The sequence below is a fragment of the Rosa chinensis genome, chromosome 6 (assembly GCF_002994745.2).
Source record: "Rosa chinensis cultivar Old Blush chromosome 6, RchiOBHm-V2, whole genome shotgun sequence".
In the NCBI taxonomy this organism is placed as follows: domain Eukaryota; kingdom Viridiplantae; phylum Streptophyta; class Magnoliopsida; order Rosales; family Rosaceae; genus Rosa; species Rosa chinensis.
Window position 1 is genome coordinate 53,903,947 of NC_037093.1, and position 26,263 is coordinate 53,930,209.

Below are 26,263 nucleotides of genomic sequence, written 5' to 3' on the forward strand. Positions count from 1 at the left end.
AGTGTCCTTCAAAGGAATGGAAGAGTCGTCACCTCCTTCAACCAATCTTGACAAATGATCCGCCACTTGGTTTTCTTTCCCCGGTTTGTCTTTGATCTCAATGTCAAACTCTTGCAACAACAAAATCCATCTTATCAATCTTGGCTTAGCCTCCTTCTTTGACAAAAGATACTTCAAGGCACTATGATCGGTGTGCACAACTACTTTGGTACCAAGTAAATAGCTTCTAAACTTCTCAAGAGCAAAGATAATTGCAAGAAGTTCTTTCTCCGTTGTGGTGTAATTAATTTGTGCATCATTCAAGGTACGACTAGCATAGTAAATAGCATGAAGTACCTTCTCCTTCTTTTGAGCCAAAACTGCTCCCATAGCATAATCCGAAGCATCACACATTAATTCAAAAGGAAGAGACCAATCCGGTGCAATCATGATAGGAGCTTGAGTGAGCATCACCTTGATTGTCTCAAATGCCTTCAAGCAATTTTCATCAAACACAAAAGGAGCATCCTTGGCTAGCAAATCACAAAGGGGCTTAGAGATCTTGGAGAAATCCTTCATGTACCTTCTATAGAAACCGGCATGTCCAAGAAAGCTTCTAATTGCTTTGACATTGTGTGGAGGTGGTAACTTGGAAATGAGCTCCACCTTGGCCTTATCAACTTCCATTCCTCTTGAACTCACCACATGCTCAAGAACAATTCCCTCGTTCACCATGAATTGGCACTTCTCCCAATTCAAGACTAGGTTGCAATCTTCACATCTTTGAAGCACAAGGGCCAAATGGTGTAGGCATTGATCAAATGAATCCCCAAAGACACTAAAGTCATCCATGAACACTTCAATGAATCTCTCCACCATATCACTAAAAATTGAAATCATGCACCTTTGAAAAGTTGCCGGTGCATTACACAAACCGAATGGCATTCTTCTATAGGTAAAGGTGCCATATGGACAAGTGAAGGTGGTCTTGTCTTGGTCTTCCGGAGCAATGGGGATTTGATTGTAGCCACTATACCCATCAAGAAAGCAATAATACTCATGGCCGGCAAGTCTCTCTAGCATTTGATCAATGAATGGCAATGGAAAGTGATCCTTCCTTGTGGCATTGTTGAGCTTTCAGTAGTCTATGCACACTCTCCACCTATTTGCTATTCTTTGAGGGACAAGCTCTCCCTTATCATTAGCCACAACCGTCATGCCACTTTTCTTGGGAACCACTTGAACTGGTGACACCCACTTTGAATCGGAAATGGGGTAGATGACACCAACATCAAGTAGCTTCATTACTTCCTTCCTTACTACTTCTTGCATTGGAGGATTGAGCCTCCTTTGTGGATCCCTCCTAGGCTTCATATCATCTTCAAGGAGGATCTTATGCATGCACATACTTGGACTTATGCCTTTGATATCGGCAATAGTCCAACCAATGGCCTCCTTGTGATCATCCAACACCCTAAGTAGCTTTTGTTCTTGCAAATCACTCAAACATGAAGAGATAATTACGGGCAACTTGTGGTTTTCACCAATAAAAGCATACTTTAAATGAGGAGGAAGTGGTTTCAAATCAAGAGTAGGAGGATATTTAATTGATGGAAGTAAAGAGGTAGAGTTAGTAAGAGGTATCTCCATCTTTGGTTGCAAATGCGGAGTGTAAGGCCTTAAGGCTTCAAGCGTAAGCTCGGCTTCTTTGGTTGCCTCCTCAATGAACTCTATACCATTATGATGCAAACATGTCTCCAATGGATCTTGAGATGCATTTTCAATGAAAGTTTTCTCCACCATCTTGTCAATACCATCCAAAACATCAATTCGGAAACAATCATAGGCATTTGATGGCTTACTCATTGCATCAAAGATTCTAAAAGCAATGGTAGTATCATGAACGGTCATGGTCATCAAGCCCTCCTTGACATCAATCTTAGTGCCGGCGGTTGCCATAAATGCTCTCCCAAGGATGATAGGTAACTCCTTTTCATGAAGAGGAGCCTCTTCCATGTCTAGAATGATGAAATCCGCCGGGAGGATCAAGTCTTCTACCTTTACAAGAACATCTTCCACAACCCCTCTTGGGTAGACAATACTCCTATCCGCCATTTGCAAAGAGATAGCAATGGGCCGGATTTCACCAATTCCAAGAGACTCATAGATACTATAAGGCATTAAGTTGATACTAGCACCCAAATCCATCAAAGCTTTATCAAAGAAGGTTTTACCTATCTTGCATGGAACAGTGAATGAACCCGGATCTTTCAACTTTGGTGGAAGCTTCCTTTGCAAAACCGCACTAACTTCTTCACTTAGACACACTTTCTCATCCTTCTCAAACTTCCTTTTGTGGGTACATAGCTCCTTGAGAAACTTGGCATATGTAGGAATGGTTTTTATTGCATCCAAAAGAGGGATGTTAATCTCCACCTTCCTAAATAAGTCAAGAAACTCCTTTTTCACCTTCTCATTCTTTTGCTTCAATGCCTCTTTCCTTTGAAATTGAGGATAAGGAAGGGAAACTTCTTTCTCTTGAATTATCTTCATAGGCGGATTGAAAGTGATACCTCTCTTGAATGGTCTTTCGGTTGAAGTAGAGCCTTCTTTGTCATGAGTTCTGGCCTTGGTATTAAGTTTGTTCTTCAAGGCTTCCTCTTGCACTTCTTGTTCTTCCAAAGCTACTCTCAAACCCAAAGGTTTGTCAAAGGCATTCGTCTTCTCATTTAAACATTCTTCTTCACCATTATTAAACCCCAAGATGACTTCTTCATGTGACAACTCTCTTGCCTTGCCCTTTTCTCTCTTTTCAAAACCGGGTGGCTCCCTTGGAGTCACAACTTCATCATTGGTAGGCATGTACACATTATTCTTGACTTGCCTCCCACTTCTTAAAGTAGTAATGGACTTGGCTTCATGCCTTGGGTTGTTCTCTACTTGGCTTGGAAACACACCTTGCTTCCTTTGGCTTAGCTCTTGGGCTAGTTGCCCCATTTGTATCTCAAGCTTGCTCATGCTTTGGTGAAGGACATTGATCTTCTCATCTTGCTTTGCTTGAGTACCCTTGTTCTCTACAAAGAAACTCATTAGCATGTCTTCAACACTAGGCTTCTTCAATGACTCTTGGGGTGGCACTATAGGTTGTGCTTGAGGTGGAGATTGATAAGGTGCCCTTTGGTATTGATTGTTGGCTCCTTGATTGTTGTAGTTGGAGGAGCTTGCACCTTGATAGCCACCACTACGTCTTTGAAAAACTTGGCCTTGATCACGATTGCCCAACCCTTGTTCTCAGATTTGATTGCCTCCCCACCCAAGGTTAGGGTGGTTTCTCCATCCGGGATTATAGGTGTTACTATATGGATCATTTCTTGGCCTTGGTTGGAAACCAACTTGGTTGCATTGCTCCATGTCAACTTGAAATGTACCTCCTCTTGGACAAAGCATTGTCTCATGTTGATCACTCTCACAAATTAAGCAAACTTGCTCAACCATCTTGCTTGACATAGGTTGGAGTTGCTCCCGGTTTCCTTGAGCATTAAGAATCAAGTCTAGCTTCTTATTCATGTTGGCCTCAATCCTCTTCCACTCAATTTGCATTTGAGTGTTCGGTGGATCCATTTCATACATACCTCCTCTTCTTTGTTGATCTTTCAAAATCACATTGGCTTCCTTTACCGGCCTCCTATCACTTTGATTATCATAGAGTTGGGATGACTCAGCTAGTGACTCAAGAACGCTTTCCGCTTCAATTTCATTTTTATCCATGAAGCTCACTTGACAAGCATTGTCAATTCTTCTCTTGGTATCTTGGCTTGACCCATTGTAGAAAGTGCTCAATAGCAACCACTTCTTGACACCATGATTAGGGCAATTTTGCTCCATGTCTTTGAATCTCTCCCAAGACTCATGGAACAACTCCGATGGGAACTCTTGAAAAGTCATGAGTGAATTCCTTAATGCATTGCTTTTTGATGGTGGAAAGTACTTCTTGAGGAATGCGGCCTTCATGTCATCCCATGAGTTGATACTTGCCGCCGGAATCTTGTACAACCAATCCTTGGCCTTATCCTTCAATGAGAAGGGGAAAAGCCTTAGCCTAAGGTTGTCTTCATCAATACCATTGAGTTGGACCGTTGAGCAAACTTCATTAAATAGTTTGACGTGCCTAAATGGATCGCCGGTGAAGCCACCATCAAAAGCCGGTAGAAGTTGCAAGGTACTTGGCATAATGGAAAAGGCATGAGCACATGGTGGCAAGACAATGCAACTTGGATGATTTGTGAAAGTAGGAACGGTGTAGTCCTTCAATGGCCTTGGTTCATCATCCATTTTTAGTTCAGGACACTCCTCCCTTAGTTGCCTTAGCAACTCCTGTGCTCTTTGATCAATGTATTGAAGTAGAGTGGGTGGACCGGTGGGATGAGGTTCTTCTTCACCACTATTCTCTTGAATGATATAGTCTTGATTGTCACTTGGTGTGCTTGGAGGAGATGGAGGCTCTTCACTTGATTGAGCAATAGAATTCATACACACCTACAGAACAAGCAAAGTGAAGGATATAAGTAACTAGAATTAAAATAAAATGTAAGGTATATTCAAAAATAAAATAAAAAATCACGACCCCTTTTTTTTTTTTAAGCAAAGAGAAGAGGAATCCGATCTTTGGGTGTTGCCTATCACACAACAGTTCGGTAATTCCTTTCAATGCGACCAGGTAAGGAGGGAAAAGATTTTGGTGGAGCAATGCTCACTTTTCAACCTTTCGGTTACCTTTCTCTTATTCGATCCTTGCCTAGACATCGCATTAATTGGGTACGCCTACTTATGTTGAGTGAGTAAGCTCGACGTTACAAAGATGAGATTCCTAATCTAATTTACTCTAATTAATATTTTTATATATTTATTTATTTGTTTATTTTACAAATTCTTATCAACTTCTAATCCAAAAGAAATAAATCTAACTATCAAATATTTAATTTTGTAACTAGAAAGTGAAATTGCAATAAGTAATAAGCAAAAAGTAAATAGGCAAGATTAATTCTTTTTTTATATTTTCAACAAGCTCACAATTTATCCTTTTCTTACCATAATTTACTAATTTGCTTATCAAAGTACTTACCACAAATTTGAAAATAAGGTGACTACCACAAAAACTAATAAAACAAAGAAAAGAAGAACACAAGTTGAAACACAAAACAAAATTAAAATTTCTAGCTACCTGAAGGCAAACCGAGCTAGGAATTGGATTTTACTCCAATCCCCGGCAACGGCGCCAAAAACTTGTTAGCCAAATAGCCACCCTCAAGTATAAGGGCCAAGTTATAGTGTAGGGGATTATGAGTAGGGGATATCGTACCCAAGGGATTGGACAACTCACTCTAGCTAAGGAAAACCTAAAGGGTGCTAGATGAATATGCAAATGTACAAGTCATAAACAAGAGCTCACAAGTGAACCAAAGTTCATGGTGAATATATGCAAGATGGTGTAGTGGTTTGATTTTTGGCTTTGAAAATGGTTTCGAATCAAATTAACACAAAATGAAACTTAAAATGTAAACTAGGCTATGTTAAACTAAATGTGATAAAATGGATGGAAGTTAGAGCTTTAGGTTGTTCACCATAGCCTCCCTTGCATGCATTGATGTTCAAGCTATAAGTAATGCAATCCCAAATATCCAATTACCCTCTTAGCATCCGGATAAGACTACTACGGCCTAAACTCCTTTTATTTTATCAATTTCCACTGGATAAGTGCGAAACTAACTACCCAAGAACAAGTTACATTACCGGATAAGTATCAATTCCTTGCTCCTAGATGCATAAAGATTTGAGTTTAGATAATCAAGCAAGCAAACCAATCCTAGATCTAGGTGATTTTAACTCACTACCCTCACATACACACCTAGTGTGCTATCATGCTTTCAATGTCTAAAGTTAGCTATTCTCTAAACATTGTTCATGTAATGACAAATACAAAGTATTTAAATTAGCTAGATTCAAATACAAGCATTCACTTCTTGAATTAGCATGTGAAGATGATCATGGAAAAATGCATCAAATAAGACTCAAACATCAATTCATTACAAGTTTGGCTAGGGCTTTCAACCCTAGCCCCAACAAACTAACTACTCACTCATAATCAAATACATAAGCTTCAACATGTTTATGAACATCAAACTAAAAAGTAGGGATAGAGAAGGGACTAGTGATAATCAAGTTGAGGATGGTGTAGATGAACTCATGTGATGCTAGACTCCTCTCCTTCTTCTTCAAAGGTTGATGATGGAATATGAGATGTAGAGATGATCAAGTGGTGAAATAGTGGAGTAGTGAAGCTTTTTGTCTATGAAATGGAATGGGTAGATGGAAAAGATGATGAAGGTTATGGTGGTGGTAATGGAGGTTTTATGAAGGAGATGAAGAGAGAAAGAAGATGTTATGGATTCAGAAATTGCTCCTTGAGAATGAGAGGAGAATGTGTTTAAATAGGGAAGAAAAAGAAGAGTGAAATGATGAGTGGCAAAAAAATAATGAAAGTGGAGTATGGAAGGGGTTTGTAAAATATGGAAAAGATGGAGTAATGATGAAATGAAAGCAAAGTATGAAGGTGAAGAAATATGGAAGTGATGATGATATATATTAAAGAGAATGGAGTAGAAAAATATATCTAAGGAAAAAGAGAAAAGCATCTAGCTTTCTTCATGTGGGTGGGAATATGTTGAGTTGTTTTTCAGGTCACTTTCTGCCCCTTTATTCCTTCAATTATATATCCACCAATAATTCAGAATGGGCCTCTGACTTCTACATATAAAATGTTCCTCCATGAGTCTAGATCATCCTGGTAGAATCTCAGAGTTAAATTCATTGTGGTTCGACCGTAAATGCTTCTGAAATACGTACAGGTCAGGTTTTCCAGTTTTCATCTTTCAGAAGATTGGACTGACTGTTTGAAGGCTTTTCACTCAAAACTAGCTCTAGTACTCTTCATAACAAATGATCCTTTGGATGTCTAGGATGAAACTGGAGAGTTTCAACTCATTCGGAGTTTGTTTGATCAGGCAGCTACCCCTCCTTTCTTGTCCAGCTCACTTTCTCCTAGCCGGAATAAGAAAATGTTCTAGGGTTGACTTTTTTGTGCATTTCCATTCTTCTCCATCATTTCCTAGCATGATAAGAAAAACATAATAAATAAATATAAATAAACACAAAGGTTAACCAAAAGTACAAGATTAGGGAAATAATGAAATTGGATTAGTTTACATTAAATTTGGATTTTAGAACAAGTAATTTTCATGTTTTAGGGCACAAATATGTATATGAATTATGATCCAACAGAAGTCAACAATTGCCACGAGAATGCTACTCCACAATTGTAGCACGGTCGATGCGCCGCCATGAGATACTAACAGTAGGAAACCATGCGCCACCGCCAGACATCTTTGAGGACCCCAGAGATGACGAGAAGAAATATGTCAAAAAGGAGCTTATCAACCCAGAAACATCTTTGAGGGTTATTAGTATCTCCGACGAACACCCTGAGCAGACAGTCTGTATCGGCGCTCAGCTAGACACAGAGGTAGCGGCTGAACTCACCCAGTTTCTACATGACAACGCCACCGTCTTTGCATGGTCCTACACTGACATGCCATGCATCTCCCTTGAGAACATCACACATAAGCTGAGCATCAAACCATCCTCCTTCCCTGTCAAACAGCGGCGGAGGGCCTTCGATGAGGAAAGGTATCGTGCAATAGGGGAGGAAGTCGCCAGACTATAGAACATTGGGTTCATCCGCTAGGTCAATTACCCTCAGTGGATTTCCAACCTAGTCATGGTCAAGAAACCTAGCAGAAAGTGGCAGATGTGTGTCGACTTCAAGGGCCTCAACAAGGCATGCCCGAAGGACAGTTTCCCATTACCCGCATAGATCAACTGGTCGATGGAACCGTTGGGCACGAGTTACGTAGCATGATGGACGCCTTTTCTGGCTACAATCAAATCAAGATGCACCCCGGTGATCAAGAGTGCACCGGCTTCCCACTGACAAAGGCCTATACTACTACAATGTCATGCCTTTCGGTTTGAAGAACACCGGTGCAACTTACCAGCAGTTCATGAACACCATGTTCACTGAGCATCTGGGCAAAATCATAGAGGTATACGTGGACGACATGTTGGTCAAAAGCATCAAAGCCAGCGATCATGTGGCCAACCCCCGCATCTTATTCGCCATTCTATTGACCTATGACATGCGCCTCAACCTAGAAAAATGTTTCTTTGGCGTCACCGCTAGCAAATTCCTGGGTTACATCGTTAGTGAGCGGGGCATAGAGGCCAACCCTGACAAGGTACGAGCCATCCTCAACTTGAAGGCCTCGGAGTTGAAGGTGCACGTCCAGAGCCTCCAAGGCAAGCTAACCGCCCTCTCTCGGTTCATTTCCAGACTCACGGACATGTGCCTTCCATTTTTCAAAGTCCTGAAAACGACCCACAAGAAGGTAATCGATTGGAACCCAGACTGTGAGGCGGCATTGCAGAGTTTGAAAGAATACTTAGCGGTAGTCCCGCTTCTTTCCATTCCCGTGCAGGGGGAGACGCTATATGTATACCTAGCGGTATCATGATCAGCGGTAAGCTGTGCCATTGTCCGTCGAGAGGGCCAGGAGGAGCTCCCTGTGTTGTACACCGGTAGAGGCATGAACGGGGCAGAGACAAGATATACACCCCTGGAGCAACTTTCTCTCGCACTCATTTTCTCTGCTAGATGCCTCTGCCAAAACTTTCAGGCCATACTGTAACGTCCCGTATCTTAATTTACCCGTTTACTACTCATTTGGACGGTAAACGACAACTACTTTCACTTTTATCGTCGTTTCGATACTTTTAGTGGCCTAAATTGTTGACTTTTTGTTCGGGTCTAAATTTGAAAAAGTTTCGTTCATGAAAGTTGTAGAGGATGTTAAATCGAGCGCGTGCATATGTGGTATGTACAAATCGGAGTTCGTATGCGAAAGATTAAAGTTACTGTTCATGGTTATTGTTCACGGTAACTTTCTATAAATAGCTGAGTTACTGTGGTAGATTTCCATTTTCGGAAATCTACAGAATTTTCTCTCTCTTCTTCCCCGATTTTCCTTCCCCTTCTGCTTGTTTTTTTCCACCGGCGAATTCTTCCGTTTCCGGCCACCCCACGAAGGAACCCGGGCACCGGCAGGCTGGCCTCCTCTCCCTTGTCACGCCTGGGGTGGTGTTTTGCGGTGGCTTGACCGGAGGAGCTCGAAATTTAGCTGTGAAGTTCGCTATAGCCAAACGGAGGTTTCGTCGATTTTAGGCAATTCCGGCCGTTTCCGGCCACCAAACCACTGTCGAACGCGCGGTTTTTGCCAAGGATCGTTTTGCCCCTAGCCTTGAGCCACGATTTGTAGTGTAGAAAGGAGAATCAAGGAAAACCCGATGTTAACGTTTGCATCCGTTGGGGATCTCTAGTTACCTTTAGGGAGAGAAAAGTGACACAAGATGTATAGTGGTTCGTTTCCCGCCTTAGCGGGAAACTACGTCCACTTGAATGTGTACTAGTGTGTCAAGCCTTACGGCCTAACAAGATTACAAGAGATGTAATGGTCCCTTGAGTAAGTGGGAAGGAGTCTCCTTTTATAGGGGAAGGAGGCTCCCTCATTTACATTTTCTTAGATGTGGGACTCAAAGTTACTATTCTAGTCTAGAGAAGCATATTGTGGAGGCAACTTGGCAAGGCCGGGAAGGTGGCTTCCAGGCGACGGATTTGCAACTTCCAGATACCGTAGTGTAGCTTGAACATAGGGCTACAAGATGCAAGTAGCGGTTGGATCCCATGAGAGTGTTGTTTATGCTTGGTGAGGTAGCAAACTAGCCTTGCTAGTAGAGGTATCTACACCCGATTCTAGGGTTCTTGGGTTTTCTGGCTCGTGTTCAAAGGCCAAATTGGAGCTCTTCGAGGTAAAATTAGAAAATGTTGGGTCTGATGAGTAGGTGGCGCTGTTGAAATTTGGTGACCATTGGTGGTGTTGGCCACCGGCGTGTGAACCCCACGCGCCGCCACTGTGGGTGGCGCATAGAGGCGTGTAGAGCAGTGTTTTAATTCCGGTTTTTAGCCCATTAAATCCTATAAATTGTGTAGAGCTTGTATGTGAAGTTTGGTAATTTTTGGAGAAACTTGGAATTAATTATGAACTTTTGAAGTTTAGGGTTTCGATTATCAAATTACGAGAATCCGACCGTCGGATATCTCTCGGTTCTGCCTTGGAACCATTAAATTAACGAATTGGTATTAGTGGTATAATTTGGGCTGAATCCGAGGAGAATGGGAGATGTAATTATGAGGAATTGATTTTAGGAATCGTATTAAATTGTTGAATAATTATTCATGGAATATAATTGTGTACAGGACGACGTACCGAGCTATTGCTCGATGACGGAACTCGAATGCATGATCGTCGGAATAGTACTGTGAGTGGACTTTTGTTTTTAAATAATGATGCATCCATTTATTTCTTAAATTAATGCTCTAGTTATTTATCATATTACATTTTGAGCATATAATTGTTTTCAGATTTCTGATTTCGATTTATCACGAGGAATTACTTTCATTGATGAGTTTCATGAAGTGATTATGAATTATTCCGGTTGTGATTTTTGGATATTAATTTTGTTATGCCCGGATTCGAAGCTTTGAATTATGTTGTTTTTCAACAAAGTATTTTCCAGGGTATTTTCCAAAATGAAATATTAGTTCATTATTGAACTTCCTTGCTTATTCATCATTGACCCGAGAATATATTTGGCGTGTGGGACACGCCGTTGGTTTATTTATATTTCTTATTTATTTATCGACTTTCGGATTTGGCATTGGGAATGCCTTGATGATGATTTTGGAATTGGTTTTGTTTCGATTTATGGAGATTATGTTTTATTATTATTCTCTCCAATTATTTTTGAATTTGAGATCATCTTGGCGTGTGGGACACGCCATTGGAAATTCTTGTATGAGAGTTGGGGAAGCCTTATGTATTTATGGATTTATATGGTTACGGATTACCCTTTTGCCATACTTTGGGTGACTATTATCATTGCTAGCATTGATCGTCAGCCTTTGTGGCGAGGTGATGGGATCATTGAAGCCCGTCCGCCTTTGTGGCGCTGGTTACTGTCTTTGTGACAGTAATGCTGAAGCCCAATATCCTAATCGCTACACTTAGTGGCGTGTGGGTATATAACGGGAGTATATGGGAGCACTTTAGCATGGGAGGCTATCACCCGAGCTTGGGAGGCTCATTCGTATGGCTATCATCTTCCCCTACTCATTGTATTATTGCTGGGCTAGCGGGGTCTAGTCATATTTTCACTGTAGCCAGCGGGGCTGGTCTTATTTCTTTTCTTGAGAAACTAGATTTCCGTTTTTCATTACAATTTTCGAATGTTGTGACTAGCGAGGCTAGTCAGTGTATCGTTTTGAAATTCTTGGTTTTAAAGCTAAATGTGTTTTCTTATTGCTGCATGCATCGGGTTTTTAAAGAAATAAACGTGGGAAAGTAAGAAATCTTTTTCTTTTTAATTTGTTTATTTTTGTCCACTCACGCTAACGTGTTTTCAATACTTTTCCCCTGGGCCCTTCGGTTTCAAATGCCCAATTTGCAGGCTAGGTTAATTGAGGTCGGGCGTACATGGAGTCGAGGCATAGCCAACAGCATTGCTTCCGCGTACTCATTCTATTTCTGTTTTCGTTATTACTTAGTGGGTTAGTATTGCTCTGATAATCTGTGGGATCAATATTGTATTGGGGTTGAGACAATTATATGTGAATTGGAAGATGTTGTGTTTTGGGGAGCAGGGTGGCTCTAGGGGAATAAGGATGGGTAATTTAGAAGTGTAAATTTCCTTTTTCCAGGTTTTGGGTAGTCCATTTTAGGGGAAGTTCAGCCAAAATTTTGGAAGAATTTCTTCTAAGGTGGACCCCGCAGGGCCACTCCGGATTTCACCCTGAAATCCGGGGGCGGGTCCTGTCACATATCATTCACGTCCTAACAAACCAACCACTGAAGCAGGTAATGCAGAACCCTGAACAGTAGGGGCGCCTCAGCAAGTGGGCCATCGAGCTCAGCGAGTTCGACATCGACTACAAACCAAGAACCGCCATGAAAGGCCAAGCGATGGCAGACTTCATCGCTGAGCTCACCAAGCGTCAGGATGAACCCAACCAGGGCACACAAGAGGCCAACACAGAAATGATAACTGTTGAGGAACCAGCCCCCCAACAACAATCAGACTGGAACCTCCACATTGACGGCTCTGCTTGTGTCAAGGCCAGCGGCACCGGAGTCATCTTAACAGGGCCAGGGGGACTGAACGTGGAATACGCGTTAAAGTTCAATTTCAAGGCCTTAAACAACATAGCGGAGTATGAAGTGCTAATTGCCGGCTTACTCCTCACTATCGATTCAAGGGTTGACAGTGTCAACATATTCAGCGACTCCCAGCTAGTCGTTAACCAGGTCAATGACAGTTTCCAGGTAAATGACTAACAGTTAGCGGCATACTTGGGGTACATCAAGAAGCTTCTCAAAAAATTCAACTTTCACACCATCACACAGATCCCCAGGAAAGAGAACGTCAAGGCTGATTCATTGGCACGACTAGCAACCGCTCAACCATACCAAAGTCTAGCGGACACAAGGGTGGAGCGCCTTGACAAGCCAAGCATCACAAAAACCCTGGCGGAAATTTTCAACATTGAGGTCCATCCCAGCTGGATGGATGAAATCATCAAATACAAGCGTAATGGAACACTGCCCACCGACAAGGTCGAAGCACGACAGCTCAAGTAGAGAGCAACCCGCTACAACATTCAGAATGGCAAGCTTTATCGCCAGGGGTTCACTTATCCTAACCTCCGGTGTTTGACCCCAACGGAGGGAAAAGACGTTCTTGCAATGATACACGCTGGGGAATGTGGAAACCACTCGGGCGCCAGGTCTTTGGCCAATAGCAAAATGCAACAGGGATACTTTTGGCCCATGCTCGGCGACGACGCAAGAGGGTGTCAAGGTCTTGTCATAAATGTCAGCAATACGCTGACCTCCCCCAAGCCCCGGCAGAACCTCTGTCAATCATCATTGGTCCATGGATTCACTCCACCTGGGGCCTGGATTTGCTGGGAAAATTTCCAACCGCCAAGGGTCAGTTCAAATACATCATTTTCGCCATCGACTATAACAGCAAGTCGATCGAGGCAGAACACTGACGACTGTACATACTGGGGAGTCAACTAGGTTTGGCACTATCGGCTTGGCCCCATCGGTACTCCCAGGGACTATGCCATGGGCCGGGTTCACAACCCACAATGGGGGGCCTCACAAGGGATGCCACTCCGGACACCCAGGGCCCAAGGCAAGGCCAGCACAGCCCATCTATACACAAGACTGAGATGACATCAGAAGGACCTGTGTCCCACATCGAGGATAGGGGAGACTCCTCTCCTGTGCTCGAATATAAAGACATTAGCACAACCACCTTTCACAGGTAATAACTCCTTTGTCCACTATTTACTTGATACACATCTATTAGTTTCTCACTCAGGCATCGGAGAGGTGTAAACCGTCCGGTACGGTTTACCCCTCTAACGTTGTGTTCTTGATACAGGATTTAGGAGCTGGATCGGTACCCCGGTCGGTATAACATTATGTGTGAGGTACCCGGAGAAAGCCACCAAAAACATTGGCGCGCCAGATAGGGGTTCGTATCATGGATGAGCCAGAAGTGGCAGGAGAGGGTAAAAGTGTCGCCCGGGCACTAATATTCACTCCGGGAACTTCTTTAGCAGAAGCGCCGGGTGTTCAAGGATCAATGCATGGTCTCGGATCCTTGGACCCCATAGTCCAGGAAGAAGTGACTCCGGTATCGGAGATGGAGTTTATGCGAGCTGAGATCGCAGCCTTCAGGGAACAATCCAAGATCGATCGGGAACAAAGGAGTACTGATAGGGAAACAAACCGCCTTGCACAACAGAGAATGCAGGATTTGGAAGATGAAAACACAGCGCTGGCCCAAGCACTGGACAGGAGGCACCAGCACAACGAGGCACTCACCCAGGCCCTGGCTAGAGCATCCTCGCTAGCAACAGGTGTGAACACTGCCCCTACAACAGGAGGCCCCAGCACCGCCCCAACACCTTCTGCGGAGGGCGGTCAACGGATAATCCAGATACCAGTAGACTTATTCCCGGAAAACTTGAGGCATCTGCCACCACCACTGTTACCACAGCCAGTTCACAATATCCCACCGGTAACCGATGCTAACACGGCATTACTAGTGCAAATGAGCAACTCTTTGCATGCCCTGCAGGCAAGGGTACATGCCACAGAAAATAGAGACACCTGGAGAGCTATGACGACTTACGAGGACCGCCCGGGCCCTTTCACCCAACAGGTTAGAGGAGCCATTCGAGCGAATACGTCGAAACCACTGAAGATTGACTATACGGGAATTGGAGATCCCTACCAGCATCTACAGGCTTTCCGATCACAAACAAGATCCAAGGGATATACGGATGAAGTTTGTTGTAATATGTTCCAGGAGACCTTGTCAAGGGAGGCTTTGAGTTGGTTCTACGAACTGCCGGTCGGTTCTGTAGGGAATTTTAAGGAGCTGGCTGACAAATTTGTCACTCGATTCATCTTACGCACCGATGGGATACACACACCAAAGGGCCTGTTAAAAGTCTAGCAGAGAGAAGATGAAACTTTGAAGTCTTTTGTAAATCGATGGCAGGCGGCTACCGCTAAGTGCCGGGACCTTAATAAGGAACTGGCTGAGCTGGCTTTCAGGAGGGGCTTAAGGAGCGGAGAATTTCTCTACGGGATCAACCATAATCCTCCAGCTAGCTATGACGAGCTGATGGCCACTGCCATCAGACACGCTCAGGCCGAATTCGAGACTTACGGGTACACCCCCAGACCAGAGCTAAGATTCTCCTCACTGACCTCGACTGTCAGGGATGAAACACGAAAGAGGGAGTGGGTCCATAGCCATGATAGGTCACCCCATACCTCGAACAAAAGAAGCAAAGAGTCCTCGTCCAGGTCAAACAGTTACGGGACCACCCACCCTCACCGGGAGCCGAGGGCACAGCAGAGCCCACGGATACCACCACCACTCCGGTATGAGGTGTTCACAATCCTCAACGCTTCATACGAGACTATTTGGAACGAAAACAAGGATGAGATACCGGGACCACCCCCAAGGAAATTCCCGAAGAGTAAACTTACCCAGCAGGATACCGGAAAGTTATGCACTTATCATGAGGATGCCGGACATAATACCAATCTCTGCGTTGTTTTAAAAAATACAATCGAGTCCCTCATCCAGAGGGGCAAGCTTCAACGATACCTACCTGCTAAGGAGATAGGAGCTGTAGACGTGTACGGCCAGATCTTCACGATCCACGGTGGGGGCCCGAAAGAGTTGCCCCCCCAGGGGAGGAAACGAAATTCTAGTTTCGGCCGTCTGGAAGTTTTCAACTTCCACAAGGCCCCGCAGCAAGACGGTGGCACCGGATGGACATCGGTGACATTCCTGCAGGAGGAGGAGGCCGACCTAAGGATGCCCCATGATGATCCCTTCCTAATCACGCTCCAAATGGACCATTATATAATGTCCCGGGTGCTCGTGGACACCGGGGCCTCAGTTAGCATATTATTTCGCGATGCATACAAAGCTTTGAACAGAGGAAGGGCCAAGCTGTCATAGGATAATGAGCCCCTCATTAGTTTTTAAGGAGATATCGTCCAACCACTCGGATCAGATTACCTATCGATCACGATAGGCGAAAGTTCGAATTGTTCAACCATCAAAACAGAGTTCATTGTAGTGGACTGCGTCTCGTCCTACAATGCTATCCTGGGCCGTCCGGCACTCTGGCTTCTGAAAACCTTCATAGCAGGTCACATGTTGATGATGAAAGTACCAACCCCGGCCGGCACTGCTACGATCCGGGGTGATCAGGCCGCCGCGAGGAAGTGCTATTCTCTAACTGTATCCCGCGGTAAGGGAAAGTCTGAAATGTTGCACGTAGCTACTAACCCTCTGCTGGATAGGTACGAGGATCCCAGAGCCAATACCGACTCCGAAGAAGAACGGCCCGGTGCCGTAGAAGACATTGAAAAGGTGGTCCTATCAAAGCAGTTCCCGGACAAGACTGTTAGGATTGGTACAAGGCTGTCTTCGGTTGTCAGGGAAGGATTGATCTCGTTTCTCTGATCTAACACATCTGCATTCGCCTGGTCCTATGAGGACATGCCCGGTATACCGCCAGAGATAGACACACACAATCTTAGTATTGTTCCTTACTCAACACCGGTAAGACAAAAGTGAAGGGCCTTCACACACGATAAGTACCGGGCTATCCAGGTTGAGGTAAAGAAGCTGATCGCCATCAACTTTGTCAGGGAAGTAACATACCCCCGGTGGTTAGCCAACGTCGTAATGGTACCAAAGAAATCCCCGGGATCATGGCGCATGTGTGTGGACTACACAAACCTCAATCGGGCATGCCCTAAGGATAGCTTCCCGCTCCAGCGAATTGATCAATTAATCGACTCCACTGCTGGGTACCGGTTACTCAGTTTCATGGATGCGTTCAGTGGGTACAACCAAATTCGAATGAACCCGGCAGACGAGGAGCACACTGCCTTTACCACAGACAAAGGTCTCTATTGCTACCAGGTCATGCCTTTCGGGTTAAAGAATGCAGGTGCCACTTATCAGCGACTTGTCAACTCCATGTTTGAGGAGGTTATCGGTACTATCATGGAGGTCTACGTGGACGACATGCTGGTAAAAAGTTTAACTCCAGAGGATCATGTAGCCAACTTATCAATCGTCTTCACCATCATATTGTGCAATGGGATGCGGCTTAACCCACAGAAGTGCATCTTCGGGGTCGAGGTAGGAAAGTTTCTCGGGTACATCATTAGCCACAGGGGAATTGAGGCCAATCCAGAGAAGGTGCAGGCTATATTAGACATGGTGTCCCCAACCTACAGGAACAAGGTCCAATCTCTTGTAGGCAAAGTGGCCGCCCTATCAAGATTCATCTCCAGGCTGACGGACAAGTGTACTCCTTTCTTCAAATTGCTAAAAACCCAGCATGTTGAGATGATAGCCTGGATAGGGGAGCACGAGGCTACTTTCCTTGGCTTGAAGTCATACTTGTCAGAGGTACCTCTACTCTACAAACCTGTTCCCGGAGAGATGCTCTACGTATATCTGGCGGCATCGTCAACGGCTGTGAGCTCAGTCCTGATTAGGAAGGACTCCGATTGTGAGTACCCAATGTACTACGCTGGAAAAGGTTACACTGGTGCAGAATCCAGGTACCCAGACATTAAAAGAGTGGCACTGGCTCTCCTGGTATCAGCCCGGAAGCTCAGACATTACTTCCAAGCACACTCGATCGCCGTTTTCACTAATCACCCATTGAGGCAGGTTTTACAAAAACCAGAGGCATCGGGCAGGTTAATTAAATGGGCCATCGAGCTGGGGGAGTTCGATATCAAGTACCAGCCCCGGACAGCCATCAAAGGCCAGGCAGCGGCAGATTTTATTTCGGAATCAATCCCCTCCCATAACCCAAACCAGGAATCACCTGAACCACTAGCCGCAGATCCACCTCCGCCAAGCACTTGGCGATTATACGTTGATGGAGCATCCAACAAGAAAACCAGCGGAGCTGGCATCCTGCTAATTAGCCCGGACGAGCAAGTCTACGAGTACGCCCTCAAATTTGCCTTCAAAGCATCCAACAATGCCGCAGAGTACGAGGCACTTATAGCAGGTCTGCAGATCACCCGGGAGCTAGGGTTGCAGCACCTTAATATCTTCAGTGATTCTCAGTTAGTCGTAAACCAGGTCAGCGGTAACTTCGAGGCAAAGGAGCCCCACATGTCCTCCTACCAAGCCTTGGCCCAGGCATTAGTTCAGAGGTTTACCTCCTACATTTTTACCCAAATACCGAGGACAGAAAACGACAAGGCAGACGCCCTTGCAAAGCTCGCATCAACTTCTCCAAACCCTACCTATGGGGTCACCAAGGTCGAAATACTCGCGGGACCTAGCACTTCTAAGACGGTGTCAGAAATATTTGCGGTGGATCACACAGCTTCATGGATGGACCCAATTTTGAAATACATGGTCGACGGCCTAACACCGGATGATAAGGTCGAGGCCAGAAGACTACAGCTAAGGTCAGCTCGATACACAATCATGAATGGCAAACTGTACAGAAGGGGGCATTGCTTTCCCAACCTGAAGTGTGTAACACCGGAGGAAGGTCACAAAATAATGAAGGACATTCACGCTAGTGTATGTGGTAACCATGCCGGAGCCCTGTCTCTTGCGCACAAGACCCTAAAGGCAGGATATTTCTGGCCAACCATGTCGGCCCTGGCCCAAACAATATCCAGTTCTTGCCACAAATGCTAAATGTATGCAAATATCCCAAGGGCACCGCCCATCGCCCTTTCCATCCTCCTTGCACCATGGCCGTTCTGTCAGTGGGGTTTGGACCTGATTGGTAAACTTCCCACAGCGGTGGGACAGTTCAAATACGCCATTGTTGCCGTGGACTACCAAACAAAGTGGGTGGAGGCAGAACCTCTCGTCGCCATCACCACGGAAAAGGTCAAAAGCTTCCTATGGAAGAACATTTACTGCAGGTTTGGAGTCCCGGATACCATGGTCACGGACAATGGTACCCAGTTTGACAATGATGAGTTGAGGGCTTACACACAGAACCTAGGCACTAGGATCCTCTATGCTTCCCCGGCTCACCCCCAAACCAATGGTCAGGTCGAAGCTGTCAACAAGATAATCAAGAAAATACTGAAAAAGAAGCTTGATGAAGCCAAAGGTCTTTGGGCTGCTAAACTCCCGGAGGTGTTGTGGGCTATCAGGACCACGACAAAGGAGGCTACCGGAGAGACCCCTTTCTGCATGGCTTTTGGATCAGAAGTAGTACTCCCTATTGAAACACAAATCCAGAGTCCCCGGATCGAATACTTCGATGCGGGTACCAACTCACAGGGCCTACACCTCGATGCTGATTTACTCGAGGAACTAAGAGATGTGGCACACATGCATAACTTGGCAAACAAGCGCAGGATAGCTCGTTACTACGATGCCAAGGTACAGTCCCGAACATTAAAATTGGGGGACTGGCAGTGGTGCTGTTGTGCTTTGGCGGAGTGTCGAAGGTCGGCGGAACAGAGCTTTGCTAGCGGTGGCTGCCGCTTGGCGGAGCGGAGCAGAGGCTGCTGATCGCTGGGAGTAGCTAGCGGCAGATGACCGCTGGGAATTGCTAGCGGAAGAGCCTTGCTGGCGGGGGATGCTGGGCTGGCCGCTGAACGCTAGCCTTGTTAGGAGGAGATGGCGTTGCTGGTGTTTAGCGGTGCCACGACTGGGGGTTGGGTGTTCAGCGGTGCCGCTGACAGAAGTTGGCGGTGAAAGCTTGGCCGGCAGTTTGGTGCAAGTTTGGCGGACTGACGAGTTCGGCGGAGACTCGTAATGGCTAGCGGAGCTCTTGGACGGCGGAGAAGCTTGGCGGAGCGGAGCACTGGGCTGGCGGAGCGGAGCTTTGATGAAGCTCCAGCTAGCGGTGGTGCTCAGCGGAGGTTTGCTGCTAGCATCTCCTAGCGGTGTACAGTGTGGCGGAGGTTGGCTAGTTCCGCTGGTTCGAGGCTAGTGGTGAAGCTCGGAAGCTGGAACCTGTCATGCCGTTGATGGCAGCTGGAGGTGGTAAGTAGCTGGCAGCAGGATTGCCGGAGTTGGACTGAGCGAAGACGCTGGTTTGGGTTGAGCGGGCTGGCTGCTAGCGGAAGCAATGCGGGGCTGGCGGAGCAGAGCCGCTGATGATGATTGAAGTTTGGTACTTGGGTGCCCAGAGAAGTTTTCTGGGTGTCCAGAGTAGTGAGCGGCAAATTTTTTTTTTTTTTTTTTTTTTGTAGTTGACCTGTTTTAGCTAGCGTTGACCTGCTATGTTCGGCGTTGACCGGACCGATGGGCGTTGACAGGACCTGACCGGCGTTGACCAAGGGTTGACTTGGTAGATGGCACAAGTTGCCACTAAGAATATCAATTATATGACTCAAAGAAAGAAATTATTTTGAGCTCGGTTAAGATGACTTAACTCAATGGTAAGTGACGAAGCCTTTGTGTTGGCTTCCCACAGACGGCGCCAATGTTAATGCTTGGATCCGTGGGGATCTAATTAACGATAAGTAAAGAGAGTGAGAGAGTGACACAAGATGTATAGTGGTTCGTGTCCCGCCTTAGCGGGAAACTACGTTCACTTGAATGTGCACTAGTGTGTCGAGCCTTGCGGCCTAACAAGATTACAAGAGATGTAATGGGATTGGATCGTGTTTAAGTGGGAGGAGGCATTCCTCTTATAGGTGAAGGAAGCCATCTCCTTTACATGGTTTTCGATGTGGGAAAAGCATAGATAACTATTCTAGTGTAGAAATGCCTAGTGTGGAGGCAACTTGGCAAGGCCGGAAAGGTGGCTTCCCGGCGACGGATTTGCGACTTCCGGATACCGTAGCGTAGCTTGAACATAGGGCTACAAGGTGCAAGTAGCGGTTGGGCCTCACCATGGCTTGTGGGTGTCCCAAAGAGGGTGTTACTTATGCTTGGTGAGATAGCAAATCTCCATATTGTTGGAGGTATGTACATGAAGCAAGTCTACCCAGAGCCCCGGGGACTGGATCCATCCTGGACAGGCCCTTACGAGATCATTGAAGAGGTAGGTCCCGCAACCTTTTTCATCCGGGACATGAACAGGGTCGTTTCCAGGCATCCATGGAATACCCAGCGCCTGCGGTATTACTACAAGTAGCTCCGGGAGCATCTTGTCCTAGCTTTTGCTTTTTGAACATACAGCTATGGCAAGCTACCCATTGGGTACTCATTCTGTATTTAACCACCGTGTGGTATTTGAATGGAAAAATGAATTATTCAGACCATTTCTAGCATTTTTTTTACCTACCCTGGACATTCCCGGACATAGCTATTGTCAGTTACTCTATTCCAGTAATAAGTGATGCAAACAAATGCTTAAGGGTACGAAAATCCTAGAAATTTTAATTCCTTTCCAATTCCCATTCAAATTCAGGATGTTCCCATTCACAAAAAAGCCTGGACTACCAGACAGAATTAGACAATTGCTCAAACGGATAATAAATAAAAAATAAAAAATTTATTTACAACCGCTCGCCACCTGTACTCTGGGACCCTCCGGCACCAGACTTGGCCGCCGCCTCCAGATCTTTCTTCTTTTTCTCCAGGAGACCCCGCCTGAATTTAGCTTCATCTAAATACCCGGCCGCCACCCACTCCTTGAATTTCATGATAATAGCCTTATCTTGGGCAGCAGCCATCATAGCGATAAGCTCTTCCGAGGACTTGTACTCCTCCACGGCCTCGTGCCTCTCCACGGGAAGGCGATCCTCCAGGTGGTCTGCCTTCTCCTTCCATGACACGGCGGACTCTGCAGCTCTTTTCTCGGAGTCCCGGGCGTTTTTTACCTCTTCCCGCGCCTCAGAGACTTCACCCTCAAGCTCCGCGATGCGCTGCTTAGCGGCGGCCATCTCAACCTTCAATGAGTCCTGCTGCTTCTCCAGCTTGGCCTTCTCGTCGTGAAGATACTTCACCTGCCCGGAGAGATTGCTAACCTCTTCCTTCAGATGAGTATCTTCCTTGCTGGCGTCAATGGCGTACACATTGAAGAGTGCCTGCAAATACACCAATTAAAAAGTATATAATAAAAATCGTTTGCAGAAAATGAAACAAGACATACCAGCATCATGGATTCCCGGGCAAGACGGCGATTCTCCAGAGGCGTATTATCCTTGGCCCGAACTCGGTCGAGGTCAATATCCTTCAGGTCACCAAGCACGGACCGCACGAAATTTTCATCGACAACCCCGTACTCGCTCAGCAGCTGCTTGATGGGCTTCTTGGGGATTACCGGAATGGCAGGAGATAATAAGCCAAGCGAAGGCGACGACTCTGGTCCCGAGTTATCTTTCTTCTGCCTCTTCGCACCAAAACCTTGGACATCCCGGCCAGTGTACGTCACCTCCTTATCACTTCGATGCCGGTGCCTATGGGATCTCTTCTTCTCACCAGGAAGCAATGCCTCATCGCTCCCAGTGGAACGAGAGGAAATAGGCACGGAGACCGGTACCTTTCCCGTCCCGGTGTCATCTATCGTGACAACGTAGGCCATGGAGGGCTGCGCGACGTGGGTCACGGGAGCGTTGGGGTCAGGTTCACCATATCCCTCATCGATGATCTCCAGAAGGGCTTCTTCGATTGACCGACTTGTACCTTTTGACCCTAGGTAGACATCGATGTGAAGGGCATCTTCCCCCTGGCCCATCAGCATATCCATCAATTGGGCATCATCCATCCTGTCCTCCTCCTTGCCTTTCCGAGGTTTCCTCTTCGGCGCTTTCACTGCAATCAGTTCAAAGATTAGTCGAAAGTACATAGGGAGGAGTGACACAAAAATATTATATATAATCCCTTACCGGGGAGCCACCCTAGCCCTAGCCTATAAAGTATCGAGTGCCGGATGAATCTATAAGAGCTTCTCTCTCTCTGACCAAACAGCATATACCCGAGCTATCCTCTTCCTTTCTACTTCGGATAGAGTATAGGACTGGTCCCCGATAGCTTGGAAAGTACCGATCAGTTGCCTCTTCTTATTCTTAATTTGCCACCGCCCCCAGCTAGGAACACTTTGTTCCTCCACCTTTTGCTCATCGAGGAAGGCATGTCGATAACTAGTGGTTCGTAATCCCTAGTGGCAAATGTAACCGTACCCGCACAAGACTGCTTCCTTGAGTACAGTACCCGATGTACCGCGCGGAATTCATTTATGGAGGGCCACCCTTGTTGGCACAAGTCCCACATAGCCATCATACTGTATATTTGGCGAATGACATTCGGGGTCAGCTGCCCCGGTGATAGGTTCAGCATCCGCAGCAGATACTGTAGGCACCGGGGCAGCGGTAGCAATAACCCTTGGTGGAACTGATTCTCGTGCAGCGCCACCCACCCCGGGGCAGGATTCGAGGCCATCTCTCCATCCCTGAGAGGCCTAAGCTCAACCGCGTCCGGTATCCCCCACTTCAGTCGCATGTCGATAATCTCCTTCATCGTCATACTTCTCCCGAGCTCGTCGCATAAGGTCCCATCCGCAAGTGTATACCTCGGCTTCGGTATGCCTTCCAGAATGGCCACTGTGACTACCGGGGCCTCCGCAGATCCACCCTCGCTCTCACCCTCGTCGGACTCCTCACAACTCTCCGAAAACACCCCAGTCGAGGATCCCGTGTTCTCTGCTAATTGATCTACTCGGCCTAAGTACCGGTCGATATCCACTTCAGCTTGCCTGGCAGAAGACTGGTACAACGATCCCGTATCCCCACCCCTGGCTTCTAATTCCATCCTAACTACGGTACCGGGGACCTCAAATCTCGCTATCTGGAACCAGAAGCACAAGGGTTAGCCTAACCGAAACCCAGAAAAACCCAGAAATTCAAGCCAAAACCCAGAAATAACCCAGAAATTCAAGCCAAAACCCAGAAATACCCAGAAATTCATGCAAAACCAAGACCATTTCGAAGCACGGATTACTCCCCACTTCAAAGCAAAACCCAGCGAATGGAACAGACCCAAAAATCTAAAAACAAAAAGAAAACCACACTAGCATTGTTCGTTTTCTGTCTTTATGCAAACAAGAAGACCAAACACACAAACAGAAAACATCCATGGCGGAGCGAGAGATCTAACCTCTTCTTCGGTAGACGGTCGATCTATCACTCCATAAGCACGCGCACTTCTCCCTTGGCTCTCCCTTTCTCCTCACTGCAAATCTTCCAAGTCTTCTGAGCTTCTTTTTCACGAAAGTGAGGGAAAACAATCGGTTTCCCTCTTAACTTCAATCTCCAATGCATCAGGGCCGTCGAAACCGAAGAGCCCTCAACCATAGGATCGCTACATGTGTCCCACGCCTCCCCCCATTTCTCGAAGCTTTGGCAGGCGAAAGGATGGGCATTTATTGCTCAACCCAGTCTGCTCCACGTGGCCGACATGCACCACCTACCCCATCGGGTATGAGAGCCAAGTCCTCTCTCTACCCCATTGGGTACCGGAGGCTCAATTTTCTACCCCATCGGGTATGAGAGCCAAGTCCTCTCTCTACCCCATTGGGTACCGGAGGCTCAAATTTTCTACCCCATCGGGTATCAGAGCCAAGTCCTCTCTGTACCCCATTGGGTACCGGAGGCTCAAATTTTCTACCCCATTGGGTATCAGAGCCAAGTCCTCTCTCTACCCCATTGGGTACCGGAGGCTCAATTTTCTACCCCATCGGGTATGAGAGCCAAGTCCTCTCTCTACCCCATTGGGTACCGGAGGCTCAAATTTTCTACCCTATCGGGTATCAGAGACAAGTCCTCTCTGTACCCTATTGGGTACCGGAGGCTCAAATTTTCTACCCCATCGGGTATAAGAGCCAAGTCCTCTCTCTACCCCAAGTACCAGACTCAACCCTGATCCTGTTCCAGGGCGTTGGCAGCTTTTACCTACAGCGTAGCCCGCTCAAGATTTCTTTTATGAGTGAACTTGGGGGACTACCTATAGGCACACTAGTGCCAAACCTTGAGACAAAATAAAGTCCCCACCCAAGAAACATCTTGAACGGGAACTTGGGGGACTTGTACATACTGGGGAGTCAACTAGGTTTGGCAGTATCGGCTTGGCCCCATCGGTACTCCCAGGGACTATGCCATGGGCCGGGTTCACAACCCACAATGGGGGGCCTCACAAGGGATGCCACCCCGGACACCCAGGGCCCAGGGCAAGGCCAGCACAGCCCATCTATACACAAGACTGAGATGACATCAGAAGGACCTGTGTCCCACATCGAGGATAGGGGAGACTCCTCTCCTGTGCTCGAATATAAAGACATTAGCACAACCACCTTTCACAGGTAATAACTTGATACGCTAAAAACATGCGCTCAACTTAACTCTGCAAGATGTAGTCGTTAGCAATATAGAGTAAGCAGGGATCGTTCAAGCCGGGGATTGAGGGTAACTTTATAATTCACACAAAATAAAACAAAACTAAACTAACTAAAGCAGAAAACAAATAACAAAACTAAGAAAAAGAAAAACGTCAAAGAGGGAAAAAGATGGCAGGACAAGATGGGGATAGAAGGGTGCGTTGCAATCCTAAACAAGAACAAATATTCTGGGGATTTTGGTTTTTACAAAAATAAAAGAGAAAACAAAAGGAAAACAATTTTGATTTTTGGTTTTGAGAAAATAAGATGGAGAACATGTTAGAGACTTGGAAATCCACCACCAATTACTTTCAAACAATATTAAGTTAACCTAGATTCAATTACTAAGGTGTAAACAGAAACCAACCAAGAAACAAGTCGGAGCAGATCATGTCCCTTATTAATGTTTCCCTAATTACTTAGTCTACGTGAACGCACAATAGCTAAGCCTATCAAACATGCAATCAAGGTATAGAACGCTATCCTATCAACAACACATATAGTGTCAACATATTTGAAGCATTAAGATCTCATGGAAACGATTGATTATAGAGTTGCAGTCTAGTGTGGAACGCCTACCTAGCATGCTCTTCTATTTGTTTAAAACATCAACTTTTGTTCAAAGCCTTGCATACTTGTGGATTAGAAAACAGGACGATTAGGTGAATTATTTTCTAAACCTAGCTCCAATTACATGCATAAATCCTATGTTCGCGACCATAAAACACACACACATAAAAGTTTTCAATCAAGCGGAAATAAACAACCAATTCACACCAAAGATCAAGAAACTAGATTTAACCAAACATATGTTCTACATAATTGGGGCTTCAAACCTTGCCCCTAACAAAAGGTAACTAGCCACACATCGTTTTAAAAACCAAAATACAACAAATAGAGAAAAAGAAGAAAAATATGGTGGCGGATGAATGAGAAAGAGAGATAGAAGAGAAGGTGAAAGGCGTGGTCCTCTTCAACGTGTGCAGAAGCTCAATATATATAGGAGAAGTTCAGCCCTAGTTTCCTTCTTCAACAATCCTTTGAAAACCTCCCCTAGTTGCTTGAGGATTACTCTACTTGGTGCATAATTAAATGATTTTCAAGCCTTAATAATCTTCC